At 41.6% G+C, this 12,716-nt stretch overlaps 1 protein-coding gene across 6 annotated transcripts in view; it reads left to right on the forward strand.

Annotated features, from left to right (window-relative positions):
• Positions 1-12,716, forward strand: part of PPM1H (protein phosphatase, Mg2+/Mn2+ dependent 1H) — a 349,098-nt gene that overhangs the window by 104,039 nt on the left and 232,343 nt on the right. The window lies entirely within an intron of this gene.

The raw sequence follows: 12,716 nt of genomic DNA on the forward strand, positions 1-12,716 counted from the left end.
GGACGGGGAGTCATCGACACTCTGTCAGCAGATGATGTGCTTTATAGAGAGATGTTTCCTGGGAAAATCAGGAGACACAGAATGGACTGACCTACACGTAACTATTCATTCTGATTGTCTTGAGGATATTTTTGTGTAAAAATTTTCATAGGATTTTAAAAGATCTAGGAATCTTTTCTTAGTTTTAGAAATCGTATCTCATTGCAGCTGGGCATGGTGGCTCACGCCTGTAACCCCAGCACTTTGGGAGGCCGAGGCAGGTGGATCATGAGGTCAGGAGATCGAGACCACCCTGGCTAACACAGTGAAACCCCTTCTCTACTAAAACTACAAAAAATTAGCCGGGCGTGGTGGTGGATGCCTGTAATCCCAGTTACTCTGGAGGCTGAGGCTGAAGAATGGCGTGAACCCAGGAGGCGGAGCTTGCAGTGAGCCAAGATCGGGCCACTGCACTCCGGCCTGGGTGACAGAGCGAGACTTTGTCTCAAAAAAAAAAAAAAGTAATAGTGTCTCATTGCATCTATGCTCAGGGAATAATAAGTATTGATTTATTTTGTTAGTACTAGTTTAATTTAAAGTTGACTTATGGGGATTTATCAACTGTACATATTTTCTAGGTTGAAGGAAGGCCTTTTCCAAACCAGAGCTGAGGACCCAGATAGGCAGTATAGAATGGTGATAGTTAAGTGCACAGGCCCTGAAGTGAGATGACTGTGCAGTCTACCACTTTAGCTACTTAATTTTGGGATGGTTATTCTTTGAGCCTCAGTTTTGTCTACTCTAAAAAGGAATAACAGGCCAGATCCGGTGGCTCACGCCAGTAATCCCAGCACTTTGGGAGGCCAAGGCGGGCAGATCACTAGATCAGGAGATCAAGACCATCCTGGCTAACACGATTAAACCCCGTCTCTACTAAAAATACAAAAAATTAGCCGGGTGTGGTGGCGGGCGCCTGTAGTCCCAGCTACTCGGGAGGCTGAGGTGGGAGAATGTAGTGAACCCGAGAGGCGGAGCCTGCAGTGAGCCGAGATGGCGCCACTGCACTCTAGCCTGGGTGACAGAGCGAGACTCCATCTCAAAAAAATTAAATAAATAAATAAAATAAAAAGGAGTAACAGCAGTAACTACCAAATGGTAGAAGGAGGCTGGTTGGAAATGTGAACTGCAGTAATCCATGAAAAATGTTGAGCAAATGTCTTAATAAATCTATAATAAGTGTCAGTGATTATCCTGAGGTCAGTTCCACTTCGGTTATTCTCTACGACTGAACTTTCTATGTTTCTTCACTTGTGAATTGGAGATTACATAATTCCTTTCATACCTGCTTGACATGTTTTGAGGATTGTTATTATGGGAAAGGGCTCGGAAAGTGTAAGGTGTTCATGATCATTCAATATGGGCACCGGTGACTTAGTGTTGCTCTTTCTGCTGATATTTTCCCCCTGCCCCTGGGATATAAGTGATCTCTATAAAAATCGGTCAGTGTTGACATTTGGCCCAAGGCCAGTTGGTGATGGTATTTTTCCTTTTTACTAAGTTCCTTCTAGAAATGGAGCCGGGGTGACTTTTTAACTTCTTGTTCTTAAGAACAGTGAAACCGGTGCATAAGCACTTTAGGATGGAGCTGTAACCCTCCCCTGTGGTGGTTCCCAATCTTTGTGGGGTCCGTCCTCCAAGAGCAAGGGGCCAGCAGAGTAGAGACACCCTGGTGCTCCATTTCCGGCTCCAACCGTGGCCCCCTTCACTTCTATCTGCTTTACCTATTAGGCTTCTTACTGAGTTTAAGACGAGTTGAGCTGCTTTTTCTTTTTTAAAATTGTTAAATTTTTAATTGGTAAAATGTACATAACATAAAATTTACCAATTTTAGGCATATAGTTCAGTGGCATTATGTGTATTCACATATTTGTACATCCATCACCATCATCATCTCCAGAACTTTTTCAGGTTCTCAAACTGAAACTCAGTATTCATTAAACACTAACTCTCCATTCTTTCCTCTCTTGGTGTCCACCAGTCTATTTCCTGTCTTTCTGAGTTGACCACTGCAGGTACCTCACATAAGTAGAATCATACAATATTTGTCCTTTTGTGCCTGGCTTATTTCACTTAGCATAATGTTCTCAAGGTTTTACCCATGTTGTAATGTGAGCCAGAATTTTTTTACCTTTCAGCTATTCTGAATAATGCTGTTGTGAACATAGGTGAACAAATATCTCTTTGAGTCCCTGCTTTCAATTCTTTTGGCTATATATCTAGAGGAGGATTTGATGAATCATATGATAATTCTGTTTAATTTTTTGAGGAACTACCACAGTTTTTCACGGTGGCTGCTTCATTTTACATTCCTACCAACAATGGAGAGGGGTTCCTATTTCTCCATGTCTTCACCAGCACTTGTTTTCTGTTGTTGTTGTTTTTTTTAATTGTAATCATTCTAATGGGTGTGAGGTGATATTTCACTGTGGTTTTGGTTTCCATTTCCCTGATGATTAGTGATGTTGAGCATTTTTTTCATTGTGTATTGGCCTTTGTATATGTTCTTCAGAGAAATGTCTATTCAAGTCCTTTGCCCATTTTAAAAATTGGGTTGTCTGTTTTGTTGTTGCTTTTGTTCTGCTTCTTAAAAACTTGAAAACCATTACCTAGTGTGGAAGATAAATCATGGAGCAACTGCTGTGTACTGAGAACTGGATGCTGGAGATTTGGCAGGGAATGAAATCGACAAAATCCCTACTTAGGGGGAGCTTCCATTTGTAGAGGGAGACAAAATATAGTGTGCCAGATTATAGACACTATGGAGATACAAAACAAAGTGGGGAACACAGAAAATAGGAAGTCTGAGGGGGCCGGGGTAAAGAAGGCATCACTGAAAAGGTGACATTTGGGCAAAGATCTGAAATTGTAGCTATTTGAAGGAGGAGCATTTATCATTCTGGACAATTGAAAGACCCCCAAGATGGGAGCCAGCCCTATATTCTCAAGGTTTAGGAAGGAGGTCTGTGTGGTTGGAGCAGAAATATTGTAAAGCCTGGATTTCAGGAAATGTTGTCAGAAAAGTCATAGGAGTGGAGTGAGCCAGTCGGGAAGGACATTGAAGGTCACTGTCAAGACTTTGGCTTCCACTTCTATAATTCACTAGCAGAGGACCCTGGACACACTAGTTGAAAGTGGCCAGAGATTTTTCCCATCTAGAAGACATCCCCTTAGTGGTAAAACTCAAATATAGTAGCACTTAGGAAAGGATGGTGAGCGTATAGGGCTTAGGGCAAGAAAACATCTGCAGAGACAAGTAAAGCGGATTGTACCCACCCTTCCTGTTCCTTCACCCAGTGAACATATTGAACCCTGAATCTGCATGCTGAGATTTGGGATAAGGAGACAAAACAACATAGTTCCCATCTTCCTAGTGCGAAGTCAAGTGGGGAGAGTCATTGGCAGTGGTACTACAATGGAGTGAGTTTTCAGAGACAGACGAAAAGCCCAGGTTGTAGGAAAGTCTGACTCAGATTGGTCATTGGTCATGATGATTTGGGGAACAATCAAGGAGAAGGGGATGGGTAAGGTTAGGAAACTCTTCCTTGAGAAATTGACATTTGAACTGGGATCTTGGAAAGTGAATAGGAGTGAAGCAAGCAAACAAGAGAAATGGGGATTTCTTGTAGAAGGAACATGTATAGGCAAAGACAGATTGACATGAGAGCACATGACGTATGTCTTCCAGTGTTTTGGAAAATATGTGGTCTCTTGAGGGTTGGCAAGACAGGAAGTGTAAGCAGGCATCACAAGGGTCATCATATACCATAATAAGCTGGGATTTTTACCAAATTATTTTAGACAAGGGCAAGATGACTCAAGACAGTGATGGCAGTGGGAAGGCTGACTTGGGAAGGCCAGGAATTCAAACCTAGAGGCTGGGAGGCTAGTTAGGAGGCTCATGCAGAAATATGGGTAAGAGATGATAACAGCTTAAAATAAGGCACTGATCAGTGCAAGGGACAGGCTCAGAAGAGATTAAGTGAGATATACAGTTGAGGTGATCAGATGACCAACTGCTTGCAACAGGGGGAAGATGAAGATACCAGGCTCAGCCACTAGGTGCTGGTCATTGAAAAGTGAACCATTGGATGATAAGGGGATGGGCAGAGATGATGACCTGAGTTTTGAGTGTACTGATTCTGATTCTACCTTTCCAGGTGAAAAGGTTTTGTAGGAAATTAGAAATAAGGGTTTGGAGCTCATGCACAAGCCTAGAGAGGCTTATATTTAAGGAGTTACAAGATTGAAAATTATAGTTGAAGCCATAGAAGTGGCTTAGGTGACACAGAAGGTATAAAAGTGTGTAACAGAAACATGATCACAGTGGGGTTCTAGAAGCTCCAAGAAGAGAGGGGTACTATGAAGAGGGAAGGTATCTGGCGTGGGCCACACAGTGATAAGAAAGATAAGGATGGGAAAAGTGGACATATAATGTTATAAGCAAAAAATGGAACAACAGGATAAATAATATCTACAAACAGAGTTGACAGGCATGAAGGCTGGCAAACCGAAGATGCATGGAGTCCCTCTGGAATACATATGGTTAATTTCTCCCTCCTTTCTTGACCTCTTTTGTCCCCTGTAAATTTAGTAAAGTCAAAATATGTGTTTTCAAAAGACTTCTTTCATGTATAATATACCTTCACCTTCCTTGGAGATTAAAGAAAACCTAAAATTTTTAATAAAATAACATGAAATTTACCATGGAAAAGATTATTATAGGGATTTCTTATTTGTTAGAAACATCGGTGATGTACAGAGGATTTCAATAGAAGTATGACTTTATATTTGATGACCTTTCTTATATTGAGTGGCAATATGGTAGCTGGGTAGCAACAAGATGACCTTTTCTTTTTTTGAGATGAAGTCTCACTCTGTCGCCCAGGCTGGAGTGCAGTGGCATCATCCCAGCTCACTGCAACCTTTGCCTCCCAGGTTCAAGCTCTTCTCTTGCCTCAGCCTCCTGAGTAGCTGGGATTACAGGCAAGCACCACCATGCCCAGCTAATTTTTGTATTTTTAGTAGAGACGGAGTTTCGCTATGTTGGCCAGGCTGGTCTTGAACTTCTGACCTCAGGTGATCTGCCCACCTCAGGCTCCTGAAGTGTTGGGAGTACAGACGTGAGCCACTGCACCCAGTGAGATGGCCTTTTCTACTACAGATTATTATGAATTGGTGTAAAGATTTTAAGACAACCCTTAGCCATCCCAAATGCCAATTCATAAAGAATTATTTTATCCTGTTATACACATAATCTTTCAGCCTCCCATTTTAAAGCAAACCTTAAAAACTTTTTTTTTTTTTTTGGTAGAGAAAATAATGTAACTGTTTTCTGCCTCTCTTGGCTTCCATGAGGCATTTACTGAAGGAATGTCATTTCCTGTGTTTGAGCTCTCTTTTTTTTGATTGTAATGTAATTGGTGGTAATTTGGTATTTTATTTTATTTTTTTATTATACTTTAAGTTCTAGGGTACATGTGCACAATGTGCAGGTTTGTTACATGTGTATACATGTGCCATGTTGGTGTGCTGCACCCATTAACTCATCATTTTCATTAGGTATTTCTCCTAATGCTATCCCTCTCCCTCCCCCCACCCCATGACAGGCCCCGATGTGTGATGTTCCCCACCCTCTGTCCAAGTGTTCTCATTGTTCAGTTCCCACCTATGAGTGAGAACGTGTGGTGTTTGGTTTTCTAGCCTTGTGATAGTTTGCTCAGAATGATGGTTTCCAGCTTCATCCTTGTCCCTACAAGGGACATGAACTCATCCTTTTTTATGGCTGCATAGTATTCCATGGTGTATATGTACCACATTTTCTTAATCCAGTCTATCATTGATGGACATTCAGGTTGGTTCCAAGTTTTTGCTATTGTGAATAGTGCTACAATAAACATACGTGTGCATGTGTCTTTATAGTAGCATGATTTATAATCCTTTGGGTATACCCAGTAATGGGATGGCTGGCTCAAATGGTATTTCTAGTTCTAGATCCTTGAGGAATCGCCACACTCTCTTCCACAATGGTTGAACTAGTTTACAATCCCACCAACAGTGTAAAAGCGTTCCTATTTCTCCACATCCTCTCCAGCACCTGTTGTTTCCTGACCTTTTTAATCGCCACTCTTAACTGGTGTGAGATAGTATCTCATTGTGGTTTTGATTTGCATTTCTCTGATGATCAGTGATGATGAGCATTTTTTTCATGTGTGTGTTGGCTGCATAAACGTCTTCTTTTAAGAAGTGTCTGCTCATATCCTTTGCCCACTTTTTGATGTTTTGTTTTTTCTTATCAATTTGCTTCTTTGTAGATTCTGGATATTAGTCCTTTGTCAGATGGGTAGACTGCAAAAATGTTCTCCCATTCTGTAGGTTGCCTGTTCACTCTGATGGTAGTTTCTTTTGCTGTGCAGAAGCTCTTCAGTTTAATTAGATCCCATTTGTCTATTTTGGCTTTTGTTGCCATTACTTTTGGTATTTTAGTCATGAAGTCCTTGCCCATGCCTATGTCCTGAATTGTATTGCCTAGGTTTTCTTCTAGGCTTTTTATGATTTTAGGTCTAACATTTAAGTCTTTAATCCATCTTGAATTAATTTTTGTATAAGATGTAAGGAAGGGATCCAGTTTCAGCTCTCTACATATGGCCAGCCAGTTTTCCCAGCACCATTTATTACATAGGGAATCCTTTCCCCATGTCTTATTTTTGTCAGGTTCATCAAAGATCAGATGGTTGTAGATGTGTGGTGTTATTTCTGAGGCCTCTGTTCTGTTTCATTGGTCTATCTCTCTGTTTTGATACCAGTACCATGCTGTTTTAGTTACTCTAGCCTTGTAGTGTAGTTTGAAGTCAGGTAGCATGATGCCTCCAGCTTTGTTCTTTTGGCTTAAGATTGTCTTGGCAATGTGGGCTCCTTTTTGGTTCCATATGAACTTTAAAGTAGTTTTTATCAATTCTGTGAAGAAAGTCATTGGAAGCTTGATGGGGATGGCATTGAATCTATAAATTACTTTGGGCAGCATGGCCATTTTCACAATATTGATTCTTCCTATCCATGAGCATGGAATGTTCTTCCATTTGTTTGTGTCCTCTTTTATTTCATTAAGCAGTGGTTTGTAGTTCTCCTTGAAGAGGTCCTTCACATCCTTTGTAAGTTGGATTCCTAGGTATTTTATTCTCTTTGTAGCAATTGTGAATGGGAGTTCACTCATGATTTGGCTCTCTGTTGTTGGTATATAGGAACGCTTATGTTTTTTGCACATTGATTTTGTATCCTGAGACTTTGCTGAAGTTGCTTATCAGCTTAAGGAGATTTTGGGCTGAGATGGTGAGGTTTTCTAAGTATACAATCATGTCATCTGCAAACAGGGACAATTTGACTTCCTCATTTCCTAATTGAATATACTTTATTTCTTTCTCTTGCCTGATTGCCCTGACCAGAACTTCCAACACTATGCTGAATAGGAGTGGTGAGAGAGGGCATGCCTGTCTTGTGCCAGTTTTCAAAGGGAATGCTTCCAGTTTTTGCCCATTCAGTATGATATAGATTGTGGGTTTGTCATAAATAGCTCTTATTATTTTGAGATACGTTCCATCAATACTTAGTTTATTGAGAGTTTTTAGCACGAAGAGTTGTTGGATTTTGTCAAAGGCCTTTTCTGCATCTTTTGAGGTAATCATGTGGTTTTTGTCATTGGTTCTGTTTATGTGATGGATTACATTTATTGATTGCATATGTTGAACCAGCCTTGCATCCCAGGGATGAAGCCAACTTGACCATGATGGATAAGCTTTTTGATGAGCTGCTGGATTTGGTTTGCCAGTATTTTATTGAGGATTTTCCCATTGATGTTCATCAGGGATATTGGTCTAAAATGCTCTTTTTTTGTTGTGTCTCTGCCAGGCTTTGGTATCAGGATGATGCTGGCCTCATAGAATGAGTTAGGGAGAGTTCCCTCTTTTTCTATTGATTGGAATAGTTTCAGAAGGAATGGTACCAGCTCCTTTTTGTACCTCTGGTAGAATTCGGTTGTGAATCTGTCTGGTCCTGGACTGTTTTTGGTTGGTAGGCTATTAATTATTTCCTCAATTTCAGAGCCTGTTATTGGTCTATTCAGAGAGTCAACTTCTTCCTGGTTTAGTCTTGGGAGGGTGTACGTGTCCAGGAATTTATCCATTTCTTCTAGATTTTCTAGTTTATTTGCATACAGGTGTTTATAATATTCTCTGATGGTAGTTTGTATTTCTGTGGGATTGGTGGTGATATCCCCTTTATCATTTTTTATTGCGTCTATTTGATTCTTCTCTCTTTTCTTCTCTATAAGTCTTGCTAGCAGTCTAACAATTCTGTTGATCTTTTCAAAAAACCAGCTCCTGAATTCATTGATTTTTTGAAGAATCTATAAATTATTTTTATCTATAAAATTTTTTGTGTCTCTATCTCCTTCAGTTTTGTTCTGATCTTAGTTATTTCTTGCCTTCTGCTAGCTTTTGAATTTGTTTGCTCTTGGTTCTCTAGTTCTTTTAATTGTGATGTTAGGATGTCAATTTTAGATCTTTCCTGCTTTCTCTTGTGGGCATTTAGCGCTATAAATTTCCCTCTACACACCACTTTAAATGTGTCCTGGAGATTCTGGTATGTTGTGTCTTTGTTCTCATTGGTTTCAAAGAACATCTTTATTTCTGCCTTCATTTCGTTATTTACCCAATAGTCATTCAGGAGCAGGTTATTCAGTTTCCATGTAGTTGTGCGATTTTGAGTGAGTTTCTTAATCCTGAGTTCTAATTTGATTGCACTGTGATCTGAGAGACAGTTTGTTGTGATTTCTGTTCTTTTGCATTTGCTGAGGAGTGTTTTACTTCCAACTATTTTGGAATAAGCGCGATGTGCTGAGAAGAATGTTATGGTCTGTTGATTTGGGGTGGAGAGTTCTGTAGATGTCTGTTAGGTCCGCTTAGTGCAGAGCTGAGTTCAAGTCCTGGATATCCTTGTTAACCTTCTGTCTCATTGATCTAATATTGACAGTGGGGTGTTAAAGTCTCCCATTATTATTGTGTGGGAGTCTAAGTCTCTTTGTAGGTCCGTAAGGACTTGCTTTATGAATCTGGGTGCTCCTGTATTGGGTGCGTACATATTTAGGATAGTTAGCTCTTCTTGTTGAATTAATCCCTTTACTGTTATGTAATGGCCTTCTTTGTCTCTCTTGATCTTTGTGGATTTAAAGTCTGTTTTATCAAAGACTAGGATTGCAACCCTGCTGTTTTTTTTCTTTGCATTTGCTTGGTAGATCTTCCTCCACCCCTTTATTTTGAGTCTATGTGTGTCTCTGCACGTGAGATGGGTCTCCTGAATACAGCACACTGATGGGTCTTGACTCTATCCAATTTGCCAGTCTGCGTCTTTTAATTGGAACATTTAGCCCATTCACATTCAAGGTTAATATTGTTATGTGTGAATTTGATCCTGTCATTATGATGTTAGCTGGTTATTTTACCCATTAGTTGATACAGTTTCTTCCTGGCATCAGTGGTCTTTACAATTTGGTATGTTTTTGCAGTGGCTGGTACCAGTTGTTCCTTTCCATGTTTAGGGCTTCCTTCAGGAGCTCTTGTAAGGCAGGCCTGGTGGTGACAAAATCTCTCAGCATTTGCTTGTCTGTAAAGGATTTTATTTCTCCTTCATTTATGAAGCTTAGTTTGTCTGGATATGAAATTCTGGGTTCAAAATTCTTTTATTTAAGAATGTTGAATATTGGCCCTCACTCTCTGCTGGGTTGTAGGGTTTCTACTGAGAGATCTGCTGTTGGTCTGATTGGCTTCCCTTTGTGGGTAACCTTTCTTTCTGGCTGCCCTTAACATTTTTTCCTTCATTTCAACTTTGGTGAATCTGACAATTATGTGTCTTGGAGTTGCTCTTCTCAAGGAGTATCTTTGTGGTGTTCTCTGTGTTTCCTGAATTTGAATGTTGGCCTGCCTTGCTAGGCTGGGGAACTTCTCCTGGATCTTATCCTGCAGAGTGTTTTCCAACTTGATTCCATTCTCCCCATCACTTTCAGGTACACCAATCAAATGTAGATTTGGTCTTTTCACATAGTCTCATATTTCCTGGAGGCTTTGTTCATTTCTTTTTACTTTGTTTTCTCTGAACTTTGCTTCTCGCTTTATTTCATTAATTTGATCTTCAGTCACTGATACCCTTTCTTCCAGTTGATCGAATTGGCTACTGAAGCTTGTGCATGTGTCACGTAGTTCTTGTGCCATGGTTTTCAGCTCCATCAGGTCATTTAGGGTCTTCTCTACACTGTTTATTCTAGTTAGCCATTCATTTAATCTTTTCTCAAGGTTTTTAGCTTCTTTGCGATGGGTTCAAACATCTTCCTTTATCTCAGAGAAGTTTGTTATTACCGACCTTCTGAAGCTTACTTCTGTCAGCTCGTCGAAGTCATTCTCCATCCAACTTTGTTCCGTTGCTGGAGAGGAGCTGCGATCCTTTGAGGAGAAGAGGAGCTCTGGTTTTTAGAATTTTCAGCTTTTCTGCTCTGGTTTCTCCCCATCTTTGTGGTTTTGTCTACCTTTGGTCTTTGATGCTAGTGACCTACAGATGGGGTTTTGGTGTGGATGTCCTTTTTGTTGATGTTGATGCTATTCCTTTCTGTTTGTTAGTTTTCCTTCTAAGAGTCAGGTCCCTCAGCTGCAGGTCTGCTGGAGTTTCCTGGAGTTCCACTCCAGACCCTGTTTGCCTGGGTATCACCAGCGGAGGCTGCAGAACAGCAAATATTGCTGCCTGGTCCTTCCTCTGGAAGCTTAGTCCCAGTGGGGCACCCACTTGTATGAAGTGTCAGTCGGCCCCTACTGGGAGATGTCTCCCAGTTATGCTACTTGAGGGTCAGGGACCCACTTGAGGAGGCAGTCAGTCCATTCTCAGAGCTCAGACACTGTGCTGGGAGAACCACTGCTCTCTTCAGAGCTGTCAGACAGGGACGTTTAAGTCTGCAGAAGTTTCTGCTGCCTTTTGTTCAGCTATGCCCTGTCCCCAGAGGTGGGGTCTACAGAGGCAGCAGGCCTTGCAGAGCTGTGGTGGGCTCTGCCCAGTTTGAGCTTCCCCAGCTGCTTTGTTTACCTACTCAAGCCTCAGCAATTGTGGATCCCCCTCCCCCTGCTAGGCTGCTGCCTCACCGATGGATCTCAGACTGCTGTGCTAGCAGTGAGCAAGGCTCCGTGGACGTGGGACCCGCTGAGCCAGGCGCAGGATAGAATCTCCTGGTGTGCCATTTGTTAAGGCCATTGGAAAAGTGTGGTATTTGGGCAGAAGTGTCCTGATTTTCCAGGTACAGTCTGTCATGGCTTCCCTTGGCTAGGAAAGAGAATTCCCTGACCCCTTGCACTTCCCGGGTGAGGTGATGACCTGCCCTGCTTCTGCTCGCCCTCTGTGGGCTGCATCCACTGTCCAACCAGTCCCAATGAGATGAAGCAGGTACCTCCAATTCGAAATGCAGAAACCATGGTCTTCTGCGTCAATCACGCTGGGAGCTGCAGACTGGAGCTGTTTCCATTAGGCCATCTTGGAATGGACTCGTGTTTGAGCTCTTGACAGTGGCACCTGACTTACAAGAAAGAAAATACAAATTAATTTCAGGTTCCATCTGGATCAGGAGCTAAAGAAGCAATGTCTGAAAGAAGTAAAACAACAACAACAACAAACAAAAGGCACGCAAATTTAAATGTTTTAAGGTGTTCTGCACTGTAGTATTTTAGCCTGAAGAAATGCAAGGGGATGTGGTTGAATTTTTCTAGTCTCCATCTCCAACACTCTCTAATAGATCTAGATTTTGTTTTTTAATTAAGAGTTTAGTGATATAACTTATAATACAGAAACAATAAGCATTTCTCCTTTGGGGTTAAGAAAGCAACATTTTGGCCGGGCGCAGTGGCTCACGCCTGTAATCCCAGCACTTTGGGAAGCCAAGGCAGGCGGATTGCCTGAGTTCAGGAGTTCGCGAGTAGCCTGGGCAACACAGTGAAACCCTGTCTCTTCTGAAATACAGAAAATTAGCTGGGCTTAGCAGCATGCGCCTGTATTCCCAGCTTCTTGGGAGGCTGGGGCAGGAGAATGGTGTGAACCCAGGAGGCAGAGCTTGCAGTGAGCCGAGATCACGCCACTGCAATCCAGCCTGAGGGACCAAGCAAGACTCTGTCCCAAAAAAAAAAAGAAAGCAACATTTTGAGATATTTGATGAAGCGGGTATGTAGTGTAGTAGAGAAGGATGTTCTCAGTGACAAATGAAGGTAGAACTTTTGTCATGCCTGGATCATTTTTGGGTAGCTTAATGTGAAGAGCTGTAAGCCCACAGTCTGGCAGATAGCAAATAGATACTCTGTGGCAATGTGCAAGCCTCTTAACATGCCTATACCTCTGGGTACTGATTTGGGAGTAAAGGATGGGTGGCCAGGAAAGAAGGATGTCTACAATTCTAGCACTTCCAAAAGACACTTTCATGAGACTGTCTCTTAGGAAAGCTGCTGTAAGCTTGTTGAGGACAACACCTTATTCCCAACGGCCTCCTGATCCCCACAGAAGGCTTTTAAATTAACCAGCTCAAGATTTGTGGACATGAATCACCGTTGCTAGGTTTTCTTTCCTTTGACTTGGAAGGTTATAAAGAGTCTTTATTTATCACA

This window comes from Trachypithecus francoisi, unplaced genomic scaffold (genome assembly GCF_009764315.1).
Source record: "Trachypithecus francoisi isolate TF-2019V2 unplaced genomic scaffold, Tfra_2.0 Lachesis_group11, whole genome shotgun sequence".
NCBI lineage: Eukaryota > Metazoa > Chordata > Mammalia > Primates > Cercopithecidae > Trachypithecus > Trachypithecus francoisi.